Below are 22,999 nucleotides of genomic sequence, written 5' to 3'. Positions count from 1 at the left end.
CATTATTAACAACGTTATTGTCAATGTAACGATGTTTCTTTGTTTATACTATTAGTGATCTTACCTTATCCCTTCCACGTTTTCTGCTACATCAATGCACATCGGTAGAAAAACACATCCACCAAAAATAACGCCTCGTTCCATACAAAACGCGATGTTATCAGTCGTAAATATATATGTATAGAAATGAAGAAAATTAGAACAGGAAAACACCAAATGAAACGAGAAGGCGCTTATTGTGTAGCTCGTCGACGTCACGCTAGACAGGCGAATTGTAAATTACAGTAAAATTACACGGGTATCGAGGAACATCCTAGAACTAAGGCGGTGTGCTCTCAAGTATAAATACTACGGAAACACGGGGAAACATTAATCTTAACTACGTCAGGAATACATCTGATCCGAAAAAATGTCATTACACGGGGCTCATTAACATGAGTCGTAGGGTGCTTCATATTACAGAGACGCCGTTGAAAACATGCGATCAGTCCTTTTATATATATTTAAAAGCGGTACACGTGCAATAAAAAATAAGCCAGCTGAATAGTCAATTAAGCAGGCTACTTATAAAACGAAGAGAAGCTGGTGCTGCTTTATAAGAGTCTAAGAAGTTTGTCCTCCATAGCGGAGCAACAGACGTTCGGCGTTTTTTTCAGCATCGAGAAGCCTTAGGCAAGTGTTTTAACCAAATCTGAGGTATAAATGATACAAATTAATATGGATTTTACGTACTGGAGTTATTCGTCATTCTGTGTGTGCGTGCGTGTATGTTACATTTACTTCTCGAAACTTCAAAAATACCATCCAGCATTAAAGACAGAATAACTAGGGAAGAAATGAAATATTTTAATATATCTAGCTCATATCTCGCCGTATATTCGATATATATATATATATATATATGTATATATGCATATATGTTACACGGGGATTTTAACGCTCAACACCTCGATAAGAACGTGACCGAATATAGCTCCCACTTTCGTTCTCATGTTATAGTTAGTAAGAAATGTAATACATGGGTATATTTAATATAACTGAAAAGATGTAACTATTTTTCCATAAGACGTCAGAGAAGGAGTCTCTTCGGTTAACCTACCTCACATGAATGCAATTAATGTAATATAGACAGATAAAACGTTAGCTTACATTTGGCTTGTTATGGTGATTAGAAAATGCTGTCTGGAAATTTGGAAATCCGCAGGACATATTCCCCAAAAATACACTGAACCCCGCAGTCCGCTTTACGAACTTAGCATGACATTGATCTGCATAGAGCCCACCGTAGTAAACAAGACTTGGTCTAACATAGCCTCTGCAAAGTTGTGTACAGCAGTAATTCCCTTTTTTCACTTTTGGAATGGCGAAACTCAAGATTAACGCCAGGTATTACAAACCGAAAGATGCTTACTGTAAAATAACCATGCCTGTGATTTGCATTGTTCATACACTCTATTCTCTGGCCACGTTGAACCGTTTCCCTTGTTTCTTCAGGTTAATAAATCCTGGATATATCGAACTGTAATTTATCACAAAATAGCCTAGGCTACCTATTGTATAGTTTTACATTTATCTGGCAACATTGGAACTCGGTGATCTCATGGAAGATGCAATAGATACTCGTACGTTGTTTCGTTTATTTAAACGACAAGTAGCCTAAGTGCATAATGCCAAGATAATGATTAGTCTGCTTATAATCTACGTGTGCGTGTGTATATGTCTCTGAACTCGTTGGCTTATTGCTGAAATGTGCGATGAATTTAAATTTTTCACAACAAAAACGCAGAGCAGGGTGATTATTTAAGAATGTTAATACACTTACACGTCGCCCGTTCTCCCTGTCTTACAAAGTACAATACCGAAAATATAGGCTAGTTCCACTTCCCGACTGTTCAGTTTTCAGTCTGTACTTCGAAATATGCAATGAACTCCGGGAGTTGGACTAATCGCATAGGAACGGAAATACTGGAAATAGTATGCACTAATTGTTTAAAAATATAACTAGAATGAAATGATTATAGCTATAATTAGTCACTCATCAGAAAGCAATGCCTTCAAAAAAAAGCCCGCGGAGCTCAATCATACCGAAACTTTGTGCAGCCGATCAGTCCCATGAGTATCAGTAAAACAGTGCACCGTAAAATGCTATATAGCTGCGGAAAACGCTGCACGATATGCTTACCTTGATGGGTGAGAAGGCTACGCAAATGTATAAAACAAGGCAATACTAACCGAGTCCACACCTCAAATAGAAAACAATATGCTTATGCCTCTTCAGTTTGTCTATTATAACCCTCCTGCATAATTGATACATAAATCCTAGTGCAATGCAACGATTTAAGACTAAGATGCATTTCTAGAATACTACAACTGACATATCCGCGCTGAAGTCAGTTTTCTTTTAAAAAATTATTAAGCAGTATACTTGATTCAGCGCAATCCATCACCTGATTTTCTGCAGGTCTGTATGTCCCTCGAGGGTGACAAAGAAGTTGCGGTTGTTGGTCACAGGGTATAGAGTTGTTATTTTTAGGGGCAGCTGGACTCCTTTCAAAGTTTCTTAGCACGTCAAAGGCTTGTAAGTTTAACTCAAATTCGCAAGTAGCTTCAGCTTATACTTCTATATGAAAATAAACAATAAAAAGGATTCGTAAATGCAACACGAATTTTTGGTGCACCTGTAGTTAGCGTTGAACTAATGTCCAGTGTATGTTGTTCTCCAAGTGCTTCAGAACATTTGATTTCAATGTAATACACGATGCTGTACGCGTAACGTCAGTATTTATTGCATTAAACAATAAACATTGTTAAAAATAGTACCACTTTATAATAAAGCTCCATTTGCCGCTTATAAATTATAGTAACTCATTAAATAAAAGAAAACGGTCATAACTTGTTTATAATTGTCTAGTAAGGATTTAGAAAGTCTTCTAACCTAATTAATAACCAGATTATAAGCCATTCATAAACCATTTATAAGGGTAGTTTTATTGTGATGTGGTACTGTAAAAATAAAGCAGGCTGCATTTATCCGTATCAGTAAGGTTATAAGATCAAAGGCTCCTTATGAAGTAGACTGCATGCCATTATAGTTACTAAGCTTGGAATTCTATTTTAAAAATTTATAACATTTCAGTCATTTCGTGCTGTCAAGGTATGAGTTTTTTTTTTAGTACAAAACATTTTACTGTGCATCTCTTTGAAAGTCCTGAAGTTTGCCGTCACCTTTTAGTATCATTTGTAATAAATGTCATATTTGTAAATAAAAACCTGCTGAATCACAGGTACCCAGTCAAGGCTGCACCTTTTATGTGGTGAACACAGGTATTTATTCTCTGTGTACCTAATTGCTGCGTAGGACAGAGTATGCAACTAGTCTATCTAGTATGAGCAGAGAATTTATGCCTGGCTCAGCAGGTTGGCAGCACTGTGCTTGTGATAGCAAAGGTCACCGGGTCAAATCCCAGGCTCAGCAGATTGATGTCACCGCTGGGCCCCAGAGCGAGGCTCTTAACCCCCATTCGCTCCAGGGACTGACTGACCCTGCTTTTCCTCAAAAATGTGTCACTTTGGATAAAAGCATCTGCTAAAATAAATTAAACGAAACTCTTTGAGCCAGCATCTACAAGAGGTGCAGACACTGTTAAGTATATTGGACATTGCTTAATAACTGCAAATACAACAGGATGTACTGTATGGGAGTATTGGCACGAAGTGGCTCATGCTGTGTAAGCCACCCATCGCAACACTGTCAGGATGCCTCCAGTCTAGTTAGCAGAATAGATCACATGGAATTAACACTTTCTCAGGTGGGGGTTCCCATTGAGAGTGAGGTCCATCACATATCAGCTCATCCAATTCACCTCCTATCTTCTGCATAACCCGTGTCATCAGCGGGAGGCTGCTGTCAGAAGCTGATAACTAGCTACCATACCCAGACTAACCTCTCAGGCCTCCGAATGCATGTGATGATTCATCCCATGTGGGAGAGGAGCTCTGCTTTTGGGGTTGATGGCTGGCGGAGTCTCGCTTTGCCATTAATTCGGCGTGGCAGGAGGGTTCTGGGGCTTACGGCTGCGGAAGTGGCTGTGGGATGAAAGCTCCAAGGTCTGCTAGATCCCCTCGTCCACGAGGCACCAAGCTCAGATCAGGATGCGGGTGAGGTGGCAGCAGGAATTAAACTGGGAGGTTGAAGGAAATGTACCACAGAGGCAGTGTAAGTAGCAGAATGCAAAGAGGGAGACTGAGGTCTTTCAAGAGAATGATCCGGCTTTGGGCGTGTGACCCATCCACAGCCTTGGCCTTAAGTGCAGCAAAGTAGCTGAATTAGTACCATTAGTAGACAGGAGGAAGTTCATAATGCTAAAATGTGGGTTGTTTACTCATTTTCTTTTGTGATGATGTTTCTACGCAGCCACTATGGGAAGCAGGTTTTAAGTCTGTGCTTCCGCTGAGCAGAAGTATAAAAGAATGAGTGAGAATAGTGCGTATAGTGGGTAAGGTGTGTCATACCACAAGAGCCGGCAGCTGGATGTCTGTAAACACTGCACACACTGTACACACTGTATACACTGCGCGCTCCCTTTACATTCGCACCCATTATCGTTTGATAGCTTTACATGTTTCCATCCACTACATGGACTTTTCCCGTCTGGTAAACGGCATCAAAGCAGGCGTGCTGCTTCCACCAGACTGTGTAAGAGCTTCATACCTCAAGCCATCAGAATTCTTAAGGCACGTTCATGTTACAATCTCTGCCGAGCCAAATTCCATTCTAGCACACTACGTCACTGCACACTCCTGAGCCAAATGCCATTCTAGCACACTACGTCACTGCACACTCCTGAGCCAAATGCCATTCTAGCACACTACGTCACTGCACACTCCTGAGCCAAATGCCATTCTAGCACACTACGTCACTGCACACTCCTGAGCCAAATGCCATTCTAGCACACTACCTCACTGCACACTCCACAATAATTCCATTATAATCTCAATGGCACTTGCACTTTACCTGTAACACTCAACCAATGCCATTATATTTTCCTTATGTGCAATAATTGATATCCAGTATGCTGCTAGGTGGTTCTCTAACACTGACATTATGCTGGATATAATAAAATATTTGTTCAGAAAGTACCTCATTACCCAATGGCCCTATATTGTATATTAATGCACTGTTCAGTGCTGTTTTTGTCCTTGTGCACATTGTATTTTCATATGTTCATTGCAGTCCATGGAGAAACATTGTCTCATCCCACTATGTACGTATATACAGCTATTGATGGTAATAAAGAAACCTTGCACCTTGAACTTATTTTTTGGCCTCATTGGGTCTGCATCAAAAGTGTAAAAGAGGACCCAAGGCTGCACAATTCTTGCTAAAGCATGATTTTTTTTTCCCCGCAGAATTGAAATTGCAATTTTTTGAGCAATATATTTCTCTCTTTATTATTATTTTGCATTACACATTGTGTTTTTGAAGATTGAACAAACAATATGTGGAGATGTACAGTATATCAGTTAACATACAGATATTGCCAGTCAATACTTAATCTTTATCAATATTCAATGTTAGCAGCACCAGAGCTAAAGACACAACTACTGAAATAATGGAGATGATTACATTGGATTATCAACCACTTGCCGTAGTGGATGACGGAGGATTTTGTTGCCTCATTCACCACAAATAAGAGGTCTCAAAGTATCAGCTCCTGACACATTTGTAATTCATTTTTATATCTGGCCTGTAGATCGATCTCTCAGTTTATGTAATGTCAATCATCACTGGCGGCCCCCTCACTTTGTAAGTGGCTCAAAGATCAAGGACCAAGGATCTTTATTCGCCAAGTGGAAGTGGATTACACAAGTACATAAATAGCATACATATATACATAATCGAGTATTAAATAAATACTAAACAAAAATCGGACAGGAATTATCTGAGAAATATTTTCAATAAATAAATGACATATTACACTGTTGTGAAGGAACATGTAAAACATGACGTATACAGATAGGAAGGTTTACATTGTAGTTTAAGGAATTCAAGGTGCCGTAATAATTGGTTACGTAATACAAGGTTAGCCGGTTATCAGTATACGTGATATTAGACAAAAATATATCATATCAGTCAAAATTTCCACATTGGTGCAGGTCAGGTCAGGTTGGGGGGCATGTACTGATAGAGTGTGTTGCGGCACCCACCACATGACAAAACACCTCAGGTTCCCAGTCGGCAACCCCCTAGGTCCAGTCCCACCTGCGGCAGCCAGGTGTTACGTGGGCGTCCCCTCGGCCTGGTCCAGCAGTGAGGATCCTGTGAGCCAGATCACCCTCAAGGAATCGCGCCACATGGCCGTAGTGACGTAACTGATGCTCGCTCACAATGCAGGTACCGTTCCTCATTCGGGACTCCGTGAGCAACTGCTCGTTCGACACAAAGTCAAACCAGTGGTACCCAAGGATTCTCTAAAGTGACACAGAACAAAGGAGTCCATTCTTCATCTCAAATCACTAGATGGCATCCCTGTCTCATACAATAGGAAGCACCAGGACTCTAAAGACTTGGGCGTCATCCTTTTGCAAAGATATTGGGAGAGCCACACACCCCTTTCCAGCGACCTCATGACCCCCCATGCTCTTACAATCTATCTGCTGACTTCATAGGAAGAGTCACCATACACATCAATGTTGTTGGCAATGTAAGTGAATCTCTCGAAGAGGCCAACACTCTCTCTGCAGACAGGCACACTGCTGAAGGCTGTGCCCAACTGGTCATTAAATGTCTGGATCTTGGTCTTTATCCAGGACACTCGCAATCCCAGACACTCAGACTCCTCACTCAGTCTCTCGAGAGCCCCGATCAGAGTCTCCATTGACTCTGCGAAGATCACAGCATCGTCAGCAAAGTCAAGATCAATAAATCTTTCTTCACCAGCAGATGCCCGACAGCCACTGGACCCCACGACCCTGCCCAACACCCAGTCCATACAAGCATTGAACAGATTAGGAGCAAGAACATACCCCTGGCAAACCCCAGAATCAACTGGGAAGAATGCAGAGGCTCTCCCTCCAGTCTGCACAGCACTCATAGTACCAGTGTACAGGCCGGCCATGATGTCCACCAACTTTGGGGGGATCCTGCAAAGTCTCAGGATGCCTCACAGGGCAGCTCGTTCAACTGCGTTAAACACTATAGGAATATTAACAAAGCCTGCAAAGAAATTCCTTCTAATATTTGCGTTTGCTCTCAATGAGAAGCATCAGTTCCAGGATGCAGTTGATGGTCGGCATCTTGGGCATAAAACCAAACTGCTCCCGTTGCTGACAGGCAACCAGGTGATCGCGGACCCTGTTGAGGACGACCCCAGCAAGGACGTCACCCAGCACTGAGAGCAGCATTATCCCACTGTATTTGTCGCAAAATCAACTAACCCTGCAGTTGAGTATAAACAGTCACAGTCACAGAGACCTCAGCTGGCTGGTTGAAACAAAATCTTGGTCTGGATTTCTTTTTTCTGGACTTGAAATTTCCACCTGACTTGTGTATTTCCCTATATGTAACTTTATTAAATAATAACACAATTTTTATTGATCTGAAATAAGGTAGTATCTTAATGGACCAAATAAGATGAATGGCTTGAGAATAAATACTAAACATGTTGCTGAACATTTTATGACATTCGTTCTGAATTAGCTATATCTGAGAACATAACTGGAATTACGCTCATCCCAATTTGTCTGAAACAATAACATAAAGTGTGCTTTAATGGTATGACCTTCGGTGCGATTCAGGAATGATATGTTTGTGAGAAAATGATCTGAAATCGTTGGTTTAAATGCACAGAGAGAACACATCCCATGATAGTGCCACCTCTCTGATCAGTCACACTGGAATTGTTACAAAGAAGAACTTTATTAAACTTTTGTGCAAATCCTTCTTTTGTAGCTCTGTCCCAGTTTGTATGATATCATAGTGTTTAAACAGTAATTGCGTGTAACATAAGCACAGCACGGCTGGTTTTAATGATCTGTGGAATATTGCAGGGCAGAAACCTCCATGCTTTGTCATGCAAAACACAGAGCCCTGCAATACTGCTTTGTAAGGTTTGCTATGGTTTAAGATTGGGGGCAGGGTTTTTCGGGTCACTGACACAGAACTGCATGTATACAGAAGCTTTAGTCCTTGTAATGAGCCAGAAATGCCATTCTCTTTGTTTCCTGTCCAATTAACTGACAGTGCCATGGGGTTCGCCTCATTTATGACTATTTTCCACTTACCAGGTTAAGCTGTTCTGCCCTGCGCTTTGAAATGCACATCTGCTGCACAGAATAAAGTCACAACCATCCAAGGAATGAGAGGAGATGAAATAGACTGTGAGGAAACTGAATATCACAAAACATTCAGCTCAAAAGCTGAAGAAAATCCTTGGGGTGCAGTGGCACTGTGGCCTCCCACCTGCAGTGCTGCTAAGCATCTGCAGTTTGCAGTGTGTTGCCCATGTGTTTATCTGGGTTGCCCCTAATGGTGAGCCTTTAGATGGATTGGTGTCCTACAGTATGTGAGGTGTCTCCTTCTTCTTAACTTGGCTCCAAGGTTGTCACAGCCCAGTAAGTGGAAGGCATCAGTCAAGTGATGTCACAAGTGTTCAAAATGTAATTACAACATACAATATCACAACTCATAATTTAATGAATTTCTAATAATATAATAAAGTATTATCACATAACATTTTGCAAATATAGTGTGGTAACATACAGTATGCAAGTTATGTATTATTATGACATATTTGTTTTTGCGTTAGGTATACAGTACATTATGAGTTGCTACATGGCTGGATGGGTGGATGGGTGGATGGATGGCGTAAATTTTCATTTGGCCGACCTCTATAATAAGCATCAAGTTCAATCAGATCCACAGGAAATAATAAACTTTTAAGTATGAAAAGGTCTTGCTTGGGGTGATGGATAGAACCATCTGACATGGGGCTGTGCAAACGGGGAATTTATTTTAGCAAAGAGTGTCAAGTGAAAATGCAATCACTGTCAGGTCTGGAGTAACACAAAGGAGAGAATCGGAAACTATGCAAAGAGCATAAAGACGGGATAGAATATGTAAAATGGCACACCATTATCTGCCGTATGCAGAGCCAAAGTAATGATTCTTCAGTCATGAGGTAAAAAACTTTAATCCACCAGCATAACTGTTGTTACATTTCCTTCATCACATAAACACATAATTACCTTATTTAACACAATTTCAGTCAATATAAGGCAGAGTGAAATCTTTCTAGATAATTATGTGCCAGAATAAGTACAGAGTTGCAATACATATTTTTTCAGGATATTTGAAAGGAAGGGCAGGTTTGACTTTGGCCTGTGGTTAAATATGGTTAAAGATGTACATTTGGTCTTTATGGTAGCAGTCTGATTACAGGCACAAATGAATGGGTACATTTATGATGGTTAGAATGGGCCAAAAGAGAGCCAACAAAGATTCCTTAAGCAGTTTAGTGGAAACCTGTCCAATGAATAGCTAGTGGGTAACATTTTTTAAATGATTTTTTAATTAATGACCTCAGTTGTTCCTTCTAACTGCTTGATATTGCTATAAGCCAATGTTGGGGAAATGTGCACTTTAGATAATTTCAGAATATTTAGCTGTATATTTAATCAGAAGTGTTACATCTTCTTCTGGGGGGCAGCTATAATCATAGAAAACAGGTTAAAAAGTGAAATGCTTAAAAACATTTAAAGGCGCAGAATTTTAAAGAAAAACATATGAAATGCACTCTATTCGAGGTTTGGTGTGCATGCTTGAACTGTTAAGCTATTTTTGCATGCACTTTAATCACTGTTATTATCTGAATAGGCTGCATTATACAGTACAGTACTGTATGTTGGGTGTTCATAGGCACTGCTCAGATTGCACTTAACATTCATACTATAGACATATAGCCAGACACTTAACATAAACATCTTTGGATGTCCATCCATCTTCCAGATGATTATCCAATAGGAGAGAGGGGAAGCCTGCCCCAGTTGGCACAGTGCACCTAGAATTGGAAGCCAGATGATCATAGGGTACACCCACATACTATGGGCAGGATTTAAACTCCAAACCCTGTGTGAGAATGCTACCCATTGAGATGTCGTGCATTCATAGTGTATCAGCTTTAAAATGATTAAGCTTAGACACCAGCTTATTAGTCACCAGGGATTAACCGAAAGACAATGAGGATAAAACACAATATGCGTCACTCATAGATGTTACTATATATGGCTAAATGTTCCTATGTTCATACGTCACATATTCATGTGCAATACAAATTAATAAACACCATTCCCTGGCTCCAATGCAGTATTACTCATTGAACACCATTCCCTGGCTCCAATGTACTGTAGTATTACTCATTGAACACCATTCCCTGGCTCCAATGCAGTATCACTCATTGGATACCATTCCCTGGCTCCAATGCAGTATCACTCATTGGATACCATTCCCTGGCTCCAATGCAGTATCACTCATTGAACACCATTCCGTGGCTCCAATGCAGTATCACTCATTGAACACCATTCCCTGGCTCCAATGCAGTATCACTCATTGAACACCATTCCCTGGCTCCAATGCAGTATCACTCATTGGACACCATTCCCTGGCTCCAATGCAGTATCACTCATTGGACACCATTCCCTGGCTCCAATGCAGTATCACTCATTGAACACCATTCCCTGGCTACAATGCAGTATCACTCATTGGACACCATTCCCTGGCTCCAATGCAGTATTACTCATTGAACACCATTCCCTGGCTCCAATGCAGTATCACTCATTGAACACCATTCCCTGGCTACAATGCAGTATCACTCATTGGACACCATTCCCTGGCTCCAATGCAGTATCACTCATTGGACACCATTCCCTGGCTCCAATGCAGTATTTCTCATTGGATACCATTCCCTGGCTCCAATGCAGTATCACTCATTGGATACCATTCCCTGGCTCCAATGCAGTATCACTCATTGGACACCATTCCCTGGCTCCAATGCAGTATTACTCATTGGATACCATTCCCTGGCTCCAATGCAGTATTACTTGCTCCTTCAAGTTGGCACTATAGTGATATAAAAATGCTTCTTAAATTCCAGGGTACCCTTGAGTGCTATACATCAAGGTCTAATAAATAGATGAATCGTGAATTGGGTAGATGAGACATGAATTAAATGAATGAATTGTATGAAGCGAACTGTGTTTTTTGCCTTTAAATATAAAAGACAAAGATGTTTTGAATCTGCAGGTACAGGTCATCACCTCCAACTTAATTCATCAGTTACTAAATATGGTTATCATCTATAATAACCTATTTGTCCCTACCTACCCTACCTGTACCTACAATGTATTACTGTAAAACAACAAACACAATGTCCTTTAAACTCTCAATGCTGTGGCATGAAACAGAAGCCCGACTGTTAGGAATAAGCCTGAAAACCACGTCCGAGGGCCTTGGAGAAAAACCCCAGTTTATACTAAAATGTCAGTAATGATGAATTTGCTGGTGCATCTCCAGGGTTTAGCACAGTGTCTTGTTTGGGATAGAGAAGATAACAAAAGCTCAAAACTAGCTGACATCAGAGCTGGAGGTGGGGGCATCATTTAAACTATATCCATGCATATTCCGGAGGGTGGAAAGTCAGGGTACAATGACTGGGTGGGGACCATGACCCTTCTGTTGTATAGACCACAATAAGAAAGATGGAGTCCTGCAGCACTGCAACACCCTGATAAGGGCTGCATTGTATCCTGGTACAATTTCTGCCTGTGTGAATACATGTTGTCCGTACTATGGGACAAGGTTGTCTCATAATGCATGGTCACCTCTGTTCTCTAGCTAATAATAACTCTTGTTCTCAACAGATGTACTGTACTTTACCAAAAACAGATTCCAACTTAGGAATAGCTCTCTTTCCTTACGTTGAATTGGAATTGAAATGGCACCTTAATATTACAAAAGCTCTGAAAAAGCTACAGAAATTTAGGACTGCGAATCAAATATATAACATATATATTTGTGTATTGTGAGATGTTGGTCCATTTTTCAAGACTAAAAATCTCCAATTTTTTCGAGGGATAGAGGAAGTGGAAAATTACTCCATACTGTGTGTTGCAGAACATCCAAGTAAAAATTCTGTGATGTTTAGATATGGATGATTTAGGAGGCTATACAAGGCATTTGATTTCATCATTGTGTTTATGAAATTCTTTAGTAGTGCTTAAGGGGGCATCTTCATCTTGGAATATGGGAAGTTCATGAGAATACAGTATTTGCTCCTGTAAAATGGCTTCATATTGTTTTCGCCATTATATGACCATGCAGATCATCAGAGCAAATGATCCCAAGAGAATGGCTGCCCACACCAACCATTTTAGATATATTCCTGATTTGTAAGGCTCACAGAATACATTTTTTGCAGTAACTATCGTGTTCAGAGTCTGTCTATCCTTGGAGGTTCCACATGTGACTGTTGTTCCTCTTTGCTGATGCAGTTTGTCCACATCATATGACCTATCAGATAGATCATTACAAGTGTCCTGGGGTGTGGAGGTGTCACATCAGGTAACATCTGGTGTTCTTCAAAGCTCAGTACTTGGTCCCCTCAATACATTGTATCTCTAGGTTCTGTCACCCGGTCACATGGCTCCCGCCACCTACCACAACGACACTGATGACATTCAGCTCCATCTGACCTTTCCTCCTGAGGACACCACAGCCTCTGTACCGATCTCCACTTGGCTTGCCTACATCGCAGCCTGGATATGGGATTGTCAGCTTCAGTTAAACCTCTCAAAGATTACTGCAACTCTGCCGACAGGGCTAGCAGCCTGTGATTTCAAACCACTGCACATGTTTAAAAATTCAGCAGCACATCTGGTATTCAATGAGCTGAAATGCTCTCATGTTACACTGCTCCTTAGCTGACTTCACTGGCTTCCTTTAGGTGCTCGCATCTAACTGAAGTCTTTACAGTTACTGCCATTCAGAGCCAATCTCCATCAAGTCACTCATCAAGACTCTGTTTATTCTCCATGTCAACCCAGCATGGAGATTCGAGCACCATGTGGGAGAACAACCAACGTGACGACGCATCTCTTCCAGTAAGGCCTCATCTACCTCATTCAGCCGCTGACCTGTTCTGTCATATTTCATCTATTTGCTGGTCTCTTGCATATTCTGGATGCTTATCTATTTTTGCACCTGTCTTTGACTTGAATAGCTCTCATTAGGTTTGTGCAATGTTCTTTACAAGGTATGGTAGAGTTCCTGCACCACTTGCACTTATGTCTAGTTGGCAGCTTGTGAGCTATATGCTTTTGAAGTACTACTTCCCTGGCCTGTAGGTCACACCAGACAAAAACATCTTATAAATTGATAAATGTAATGCTTATCCATTCACCTATACCAAGTACAAATAACAATTAGCATTTGTCACAATGTCTCCTCTAGGGCCTGAAAACTACAGCGGATCTGACAAAAAGAGCAGCACCCAGCCAATCAAAAGTTCAGCACCTTCGTTTTGGACCAGCTGTCGCTCCACAACAAATGCCACATGTGTGACCCCCACTAATAACCCCAGCTGGCTCTCGTTTGGAAAGGCTCCCTCAGGAGCCGGAAGGAGGCCTCTCACAGAAACAGGGGGGCAAGTGGCAGCCTGCTGCCTCCAGTCCAGCTATCACTATGCAGCATCCAGTCTGGAGGTGTGAGCTGACACACACACACACAGATAGGTTTGTAATAATATTTTTGTGGGGACTCTCCATTCATGTCTATGGGGAAATCTGTAATCCCAACATAATGACTTTCACCCCCACCCAGCCCTAACCTTAGCCATAAGTCATACGAGACATTTGGCTTGTAGTTTTTTGAGTGAATTCACAGATCTTTGTGGGGACCTGGAAAATGGTCCCCACAACATCAATGTAACAGGTTTTTATGACATTGGGGGAAACCTTTGGTCCCCACAATGTAATATGAACATAATCCACACATTACACACACACACACATACACACACAAAATAAAGGAACCTCAGGTAGACATTTTTTTTACAATGCACACTGTAACATTGTCCCAAATAAAGCCAAAGATGTTATAGTATAAAAGCGTATCTGAAAGCTCAACTTAATATTAACTGTCTGAAGATACAGAAACGCTTGTGTCTCTATAGACTTTTGTAGGAAGACTGATTTGCTGCTTTTGCACAGACGTATTTCAATCCAGCAGGTTTGTCCTGCTGCACTGAAGGCTGGGAAATGTCATTACATCACTGTGTTCCCACTACCCCGACCTGCCACCACTTTATGCTGACTAAGGCTGTGTGTTCCTGTATATGAAACTATGGCAATTGGAGAGGGGACACTACTGAGGAGGGAGAATGAGGTACGTCGACCTGTAGATTCCCCAGAAATCTACTAGTTAAAAATTAGGATACATTCAAAATACACCGGGATACATTCAAAAGACGCAAACGGTGAACTCAAACACACAAGAAATGTCTAACTTGACAAACAATATAACATAAGGTGTAGGTTTGTATTGCAATTATCTAACAGAGAGTCTCTCTCTAACAGAGTGAGAAACCTTCTTTCATTATTACTACAGATTTACAAGTAATGCTTCTGATCCTCAGAGTGAGACACACTAATCTAGACAGAGAAACATATTCCTTTCCTGGGCTTTCCTTTTTCCAACTAGCGGGCTAGTTTTTAATATGCTCTGTACCAAATAAAACAACAAAGAGAATTACAAACGTGCATGAATAGAAATAGCGGACATGTTGTTTCGTGTGAGCAGAACTCAGGGGCTAAGGAGAGGAGGGACTAGAGAGCGATAGACAGAATGAGCGCATCCCTAGTCCGCACAACAGCTGCAAGAGATGTATCTGACCTGTCAGTATGAAAACCGATGAAACCTTCTGAAACATTGATCATCTAAGCAACAAGCACACCCCCCCCCGCCCCCCAGGAGACTATCCTATAACGCTGAGATTCCAGCAGAACCTACACCGGTGTCAGAGGTGAGCTCAGGTTTGGTCATTTCTGTCTGCATGCAGATTGCAGGAGAGGTATAGCACCTCTGGGACTGCTCTCTGACCGCAATGAACGGTATCAGTAGATAACTACTCTACCAGGCGGAGTCAGTTTACTGGGGGGGGGTGAGGTTCAGCTTTTTACTTATAAGAAATGACATGCACAGTCTGTAAAATGTCCTAATCATGCAATATATGTGCTTCTCCTGGTATGTTGTCCTTGTTACAATAATCTATTATTATTATTGCTATTATTTGCTTAGCAAATAGCAAGCAAACAATTAAAATGCCAAAAGCACGCAGTTTACAAAAGAAGCAGTCCCCGACTGAAGGGAGAATGAAACGTTACCCTTTTGAATAATCATAAAGATTGTGCTAATTAATTATAGCCTCCCTTTTCAAACAGCACAGTAATGTCAATGAGTATGCTGGCAGGGGGGTGGGACTCTGAAGCTTTGATGCTTACGGTTTGTCCTTTTACATCTGACTGCCGGTACCAGGGTGACAAAAATGGGGGGAGGGAACATTTCAAAGGAGCTGTGGGGGATGTCCACAGGAAAATGAGCTGTTTCCATCACGATGGTCCCCAGTCTCCCATGATGCATCTTTCTCTGAAACTCTGATCTGTGGAAATGTCCCTTTTAAGGTAGCACGGCGAGGTTTTTTTCTTTTCTTTTCTTTTTTCTTTTTCAGTCGGAAAGGAATATTTCAGCTGTGGGCCATTAAGACAGGGCATCCCAGAATTCTCTTTTTAACGAGCCCTTTTGCTTTTTTTTTGGCCTGTGCGGCAAAATAAGAACATCTGAGACCTTTATCATCACCTCTCTGTGGATCCCACAGCGATCGCATTAACTCCCGGAAATACATGATCCCCGACAAGCACTTTGGGTTTGACAGCGATATCATTTTAGGATTTATCAAATACATAGCAAAGTGAACATTAATAGGAAAACTATCACTGAATTTATCTTGAACTTGTTAATTGGTGGTGTGCTTGCTCTTTAATTAAGCAGCCCTTGCATGGCGAGATGTCAATAAAGAATCTTGAATGTTCTTCTTTAGATGTTTCATATGGATTTGAAATACCATGTGCCTAGTAACACCTACTGTATAAGATTAAGATGTTTTTTATATTGTATTTAATCTTTACTGTTTTGTTCAATCGTATTGTAATGTACCGGACAGACACCAACTGCTGGAATGAAATTCCTTGTGTGCGCCACACTCACACTTGGCCAATAAACCTGATTCTGATTCTGATAATGCAAACACCTACCCATTCATTCAACTTCATCAGCCTGCTCTGTCCCTCACACAGGCCTGTAGATGGTCTGGGTGATTCCATCATGCACAATATTGTATTATTCTATGTTAATGAACCACAACACACCCATGTAAAGCACCTTGTGGCAACTCTGTTGTGAAAGGCGCTATATAAAAACAAGTAAAATTGAATTGAATACTGTTCTTTCCCTGTCTACAGCTGCGGAGAGTGTCAGTGGGTGTGTTATCTGGTACCATTAACTACTGTTCTTTGGTACTACGGTGTCTTGCATATTTAATGTATCCAGGAGGAGAGATATGAAAGAGCTACAGTAACAGGTGCAGTTCGCCCCACTCTTTAATATGAAAGCATGACTTTACATCCAAAGCCACATTTTGATTATTTTCAGAGAACTAGGAGCTGCAGCCCCTACTCCTTAGATTCAGTGTGCAGGTAGGAAATCCATTTCGGATTTAAAAGATTTAGTCCAGTTTAGTTTAAAACACCACCTTCCCTTTGCCTCTGTCAACCTGCACAGCAGAAGCTCCTGGTGTTTATGGGGTAGCACCATCAACCCATAAAAGCTCCACTCTGTCCTGCCCGCATCCCAGAAATAGCCACTCTTCTCCATTTCCGGTGAACCCAAGCGATTAGCAATTACCTCAGGTTTTGTGTTCAAATAGCCAGTCATCTTACAAGGACTGTCTGTTTTGGGTGTTGCCTACTGCTATAATCATCTTTATTAGTCTGACAGATATATTGAAACATGTAAATAATTTCATGGCTGTTAATCACCTATTTTTATTTCAGCCTCATTTCAGATTTGATCTTTTTCCTTTTTTTAATCGAAATATTTTATATGCTTATGAAATTACCCAAAATTCAAATTGGTGTATAGATTTACAAATCCTTCTCTTCAAGTGGTTTCTCAAGCAATTCACCTTATACGTTTCTATCTCTGATGACCAAATAATTCCGTAATGGAGGAGTCTGAGAATCCTGAATTCGGAAATATCACGATTGATCAGCATCGACGGTGAACTAAGGCAGCGACACGTTGTTTGATTTAACCTTAAATCGTCAATTTGTACAATGTTTTATTTAAGAAGCAGTGTTCTTAAATAAGAAGCTAATGGCTGCCAAAGAGCTATTTTGTAAACAGTGGTAAACACAGCCAGGCTGGGAGTGCATTACTATAGTGTATGAAAGGCTAACAGAACCCTTATCACCTCCTCTGTATCACAGAAACTCTAACACAGGCTCTTAATGCAAAACAGATGTGAAATTAGATAAACTGGGTCTGTTGAGGGGAGATTAGAAATATTACCAATTACCCTGGTGGAACTTTTACTGGACATTAACAGAAGCTTATCTGATGTGGAAGAACATTGAAGAGATAGCACAACGAACACCGAAAAAGACACAACATCCAACACAGTGACCTTCCTTCATAATTTTTTTGATTGTTTTCAACATTTGAGCAATTAGAACCCGGATACAATAGATACAAAGACTGTAATTGGTTATGGAAGTGAGACGCAAGTCCCTCCATTGCTGATCGGGAAGTACGTGTACCCGCCGCTCCCAGGGACGTGGTGAAGTCGGGAAGTACGTGTACCGGCCGCTCCCAGGGACGTGGTGAAGTCGGGAAGTACGTGTACCCGCCGCTCCCAGGGACGTGGTGAAGTCGGGAAGTACGTGTACCGGCCGCTCCCAGGGACGTGGTGAAGTCGGGAAGTACGTGTACCCGCCGCTCCCAGGGACGTGGTGAAGTCGGGAAGTACGTGTACTGTACCCGCCGCTCCCAGGGACGTGGTGAAGTCGGGAAGTACGTGTACCCGCCGCTCCCAGGGACGTGGTGAAGTCGGGAAGTACGTGTACCCGCCGCTCCCAGGGACGTGGTGAAGTCGGGAAGTACGTGTACCGGCCGCTCCCAGGGACGTGGTGAAGTCGGGAAGTACGTGTACCCGCCGCTCCCAGGGACGTGGTGAAGTCGGGAAGTACGTGTACCCGCCGCTCCCAAGCACAATAGTGTCATGAGGACCTTGCATTGTGCCTGTTGTTTGGAAGATACTGTCCTTGTGCAGGGATCTCCTCATTGAGGGGGAAGTAAACCTATATGCACACACAGACTGGGGCAACAGTACTCCCACACTGACTGTGCCATTTTTCCTAGTATAGGACCCTTGTCTTTGAAACTCAGGGCATTGGAAAGACTTTTAATTACCCTTCTGATCCCAGGCCTCTGGTATGACTTTAAAGGTCCTTTAATGAACATCTTACAGTAGGCATGGGGGAATGGCAGGGAAGGAGAAACTGGGTCTGAGAGATGGATCCTTATACGCTCAGCATGACATTAATGCATGAGTGACAATTCCCTCTCTAGCTGTGCAAAACCCAAAATGGCCGTGGAAATTTCAGCTTCAATGTAACATACATCCATTTGCTGAACTCGCCTGTCCTGTTCAGGGTTGTGGGAGCTCCAGAGCCTGTCCTGGAGGCTGCAGGCACAAAGCAGGGAACAATGTAGGATGGGGTCACAGGACAGACACACCATTGAGCAATTTGGTCATGTCAATTAACCTCAGCATGATTTTGGACTGTGGGAGGAAGCCTTGAGGACAGCCCATAATGATACAGAGAGAACAGGCAAACTCCACATGTGTGGAGCTATGGTGGAGACTTGAACCCGTCTCCAAGAGGTGTGACGCAACAGCTCAAACCACTACACCACTAGGCTGCCCCTTTGCACAAGGCAGTCTATTCAAATTATATGTTCAGATGAAATAGGTCAGATGACGACATGTTTGGAAAAAGACTGTTTTTGGATATTACTTCTCACCAAGATGACGTCTTTCCAAAGAGGAAAAAGGCCTGTGTAGTTCATAGTTGACAGCTGCTACTTGATAGACACAGAGCGCAAGAACTTTAAAAACCAAATAGCTGTTCACCAATAAGAGTGAGTCTTCCGGAACACTAAAGGCATCGATGTGGCTGCAGATCAGTGTTTGAACTTACCTCCACGCAACACTGTGTGTACATTACTGCCACCAAATGGAGACAAGCAGTACAGCAGGCTTACCCAAACAATTTTTGCTGTGTAAACATTCAAATTTAATTTGTCACATGCATCATCCTACATGGTACAACCTGCAGTGAAATGCTTATTGAAACTGCTCCAAGGAAATGTAGATAAAAACACGTTAAAACTATATAAAAAGAGATTATATATAGTAGTATCTACAGTATACTATATACAGGGATGTACAGAATATATCTCTGTTATGTACATATATTGCACTCTAGAATAACATTGAACATGGAGTTTACGATGGGATGGCTTAGAAGTAGAAGTGTGGAGTGCATAATATAGTATAATGTAATATACTGTATAATATAATGTACTATAATACATATAGCCCACAGTGTTAAGCACTGGGGGAAAAGAGTGATGATGTCACTCCGTCACCGTCACTCTCTCACATCCCGGGTATTGTCTTGGTTCAGACATTGAATAACTTGAGGGAAGAAGCTTCTCCTCATTCTCTCTGTGTTGGCGTTCAGGGAACAAAATCGCTTCCCTGGCCTCAACAGGGAGATGACTCCATTGTTGGGGTGGCTGGGGTCTTTCATGATCTTTCCCGGCTTTGGTTCGGCACCGTTTGGTGTAGACAGACTACAGGTGAGGAAGCTCTCTAATAATGATGCACGCAGCTGATCGCACCACTCTCTGGAGAGCCCGCCTGTCCCGCCTTGTGCTGTTCCCAAACCAGGTAGAGATGTTTCCCGTCAGGAGACTTTCAATGGTGCAGCAGTAGAAATTCCTTAGCACCCTCCGAGGCAGGTGGAAATCTCTGAGGCGCCTCAGATGGAACAGACACTGATGGGCCTTCTTAGACAGGGAACTGGCATGGGGTAACCATGACAAGTCCTGTGTGTTGTGGACGTCTAGGTACTGTACTAGAAACTCTCCACTCTCTCCTGCTGATGAAGAGGCTTTGTGCAGCAGTCCACAATCAGCTCCTTTGTGTTGCTGCTATTTAAGAGTAGATTGTTTTCGTGGCACCAGCTCTCCAGGTTACTGACCTCTTGCAGGTAGGCCTCCTCGTTGTTATTGGAGATTAGGCCTATTACTGCAGTATCGTCAGCAACCTTGATAATGGTGGTGGAGTGTGATGAGGCTATGCAGTCATATGTGTACAGAGAGTAAACAATCCTGGGGGGCTCCAGCACTGTGGGTAATTAGAGGGGAGACATGTTTTCCTACCCTTACTGTTTGTGGTCTGTCCGTAAGGAAGTTGACAATCCACTGACACAATAATGGGCTGAGTGCCAAGTCCCTCAGTTTGTTGAGAGAGCTTTGAGGGTCGCAGAAAATGCAGTTTAAACCATGTTTATGTTGGTGTAAAACTATGATTTTATGCCAGTCAAAGTGTTTCAAATCCTCAAGTCACCACAGTATTTACTGTTACCATCCAGTATATCCAAATATTAGCTGAACTCACCCAGTAGCATACCATGTTTGGCTAATCAGTTCCTTGTGGCGTATTTTAATTAAATAAGTTGATTAGTTGAGTGAGCTGGTGGCAAAATGAACAAACACATGGGAGAGGTTTGTGAACCGAAGCTGTGTTCTTCTAGCCATCCAACAAGATATCAAAATAAGTATTTGGAGGATAGAAAAATGTCTTATTATTCTTTATTTTATTAATATTTAATACAACATACCTGTATTTTTATTTTAAACAACGTTTTATTTCTGAGCAAGTATGCACTTTATGGACAAAAGTGTTGGGACACCTGGCCATTACACTCACAGGAACTATTATGACATCCCATTATAAATCCATAGACACCAGTATGGAGTTCGGCCCCCCCTTTGCAGCTATAACAGCTGCCACTCTTCTGGGGAGGCTTTCCACAAGAGTTTAGAAGATCTCTGTGGGTTTTTTGCTGAATCATTCAGAAGAGCATTTGTGAGGTCAGGCACTGATATTGGAGATGAAGGCCTGGCTCACAGGCTCTGTTCCAGTTCATCCCATAGGTGTTCGGTGGGGTCGAGGTCAGGGCTCTGCAGACTGCTGTAACTCCGCCTCCTTCAATGTTAACGTTTTATTCTTTATTCTTCTCCTTTATTTTTGTTGAATTTCTTGCAAACACGCCACACAAAAACAGCGGAGGTGAACTTCAGAACGGATAAAACGCAAAATTATTAGAGATCGGATAAATCACAACTATTGATGCTAAATAATACAGAAACTCCTCACTTAACGACCTACCTGTTTAACAACCTTGCAGGCTTATGACCAGCTCTCCGACCAGTTGGTATTGTACGCTGTACAGCATGCAAACCTCAGTAATGAGTAGCTGTTTTCCTCTATCCTGTTTATTACAGTATATGGTACACCACTGAATAAACATTTATAAATATACTAAAAATGTTATAAATGGTACAAAGGTTACATTAAAACAATATATAAAGATGTTTGACACAAACCCACTACTGGTATAGTATGCTGGAAATATCAGTAAAGGGCAGTTCCTCGTTTATCGACCAATTTGTCTAACGATATAGTTGTAGGAGGTCGTTAAGTGAGGAGCGTCTGTATTTAAAATGGCTCATTTATTATTTCATTTTTAAGCTTTTTTGTGATTTTATACATGTTCTCAAATATTCAACAATATTGACTCATCCTCACAACACAACCATGTAAAGCACCTTGGGGTGACACTGTTGCGAAAGGCGCTATATAAAAATAAATTGAACTGAATTGAACCCAGCTGATTATGATGATCATTGCGATGTGAGAATCTCATTGGCATTAACATCGATATTAACATTGCAAATCTTGCAGGTCTAAAATTTGTGAATAATGATGCACTTTGAGGCAATGCACATCTCTGTTATTCATGAAATAAACTAAACGGATGCTTCCATCCATGTCAGTTTTTATCCAATGTCCTCTGATCCTAGCTTAGCGTGTGGAGTTTCTGTCCTTAGTGGTTAGCAGTCAGTAGTACTGGCAGAGTCATCATTTCCTAGCCTGACCATAACAGTGTAACACAGTAGCAGGTAGTTTTGGAATCTGATACAGTAACAGATGATCATCTCATGCTGTCTACCAAGAACCAAACACAGAGCGTTTTTCACTGTCTACTGTTCCAGTAGATGGTACTGCACAGGTACTGCTGCTGGTACTGGGAATTACCCCCAAATAACAGGTATAAACAGGAAGGTTTGCACAGCCAAGACGCAGAGTAACAAAGGGAAATGAGAGGGCAGGATGCTCAGTGTTTGGAAGCTTGGTTCCTCAGGAGACTCGTGCATCAAACAACATACTTCATGTTTAGATTTCATTGGTTCCTTCCATTTACTAGACACTGCATGAAGGTGCGATTCAGTTATTTCTGACTAATGCTTTTTTTCCGATATAACATGTAACTGTGGAAAATAATACATAAAGGTAAGATAAAGAAGACCAAATTCTGACAGTTTGCTTCCAGGCATCAATTCTGCTCTCAGGACCAAATTATCTTAATGTTAAAATGTTAAATGCTATCGCCATGTTAAATGCTCTCTCCTTGTTAAAAGCTATCTTCACGTTAAATGCTATCTCCATGTTAAATGCTATCTCCATGTTAAATGCTA

General features: G+C 41.6%; 1 protein-coding gene and 1 long non-coding RNA gene across 8 annotated transcripts in view; one reads left to right on the top strand and one right to left on the bottom strand.

The window, feature by feature from the left end:
• Positions 1-2,491, bottom strand: part of LOC111859691 (fibroblast growth factor 13) — a 117,022-nt gene extending 114,531 nt beyond the window's left edge. Inside the window, exon 1 of one of the 5 annotated variants that reach the window (XM_023842629.2) lies at positions 2,448-2,491. The gene's annotated coding sequence lies outside the window, so the exon portion shown is untranslated. Of the gene's footprint in view, positions 1-64; positions 429-1,149; positions 1,281-2,182; positions 2,335-2,447 lie in introns of those variants that run through there. The other 4 variants (XM_023842630.2, XM_023842628.2, XM_072706281.1 and 1 more) reach the window with 4 other exon arrangements.
• On the top strand, positions 392-16,278 carry LOC140582198 (uncharacterized). Of its 3 annotated transcripts, XR_011985138.1 has the most exons (4): positions 392-672; positions 13,099-13,155; positions 13,505-14,437; positions 15,780-16,278. It is a non-coding gene; the product is annotated as an uncharacterized lncRNA (long non-coding RNA). The 3 variants fall into 3 exon arrangements; XR_011985137.1 differs by having other exon boundaries at positions 13,505-16,278; XR_011985139.1 differs by having other exon boundaries at positions 392-696; positions 13,505-16,278.
• Positions 16,279-22,999: the final 6,721 nt, after the last annotated feature.

The sequence above is a fragment of the Paramormyrops kingsleyae genome, chromosome 24 (assembly GCF_048594095.1).
Source record: "Paramormyrops kingsleyae isolate MSU_618 chromosome 24, PKINGS_0.4, whole genome shotgun sequence".
NCBI classification, from domain to species: Eukaryota; Metazoa; Chordata; class Actinopteri; order Osteoglossiformes; family Mormyridae; genus Paramormyrops; species Paramormyrops kingsleyae.
Note: the sequence above shows the minus strand (reverse complement) of the source record. Positions and strands in the feature narration are given on the sequence as shown.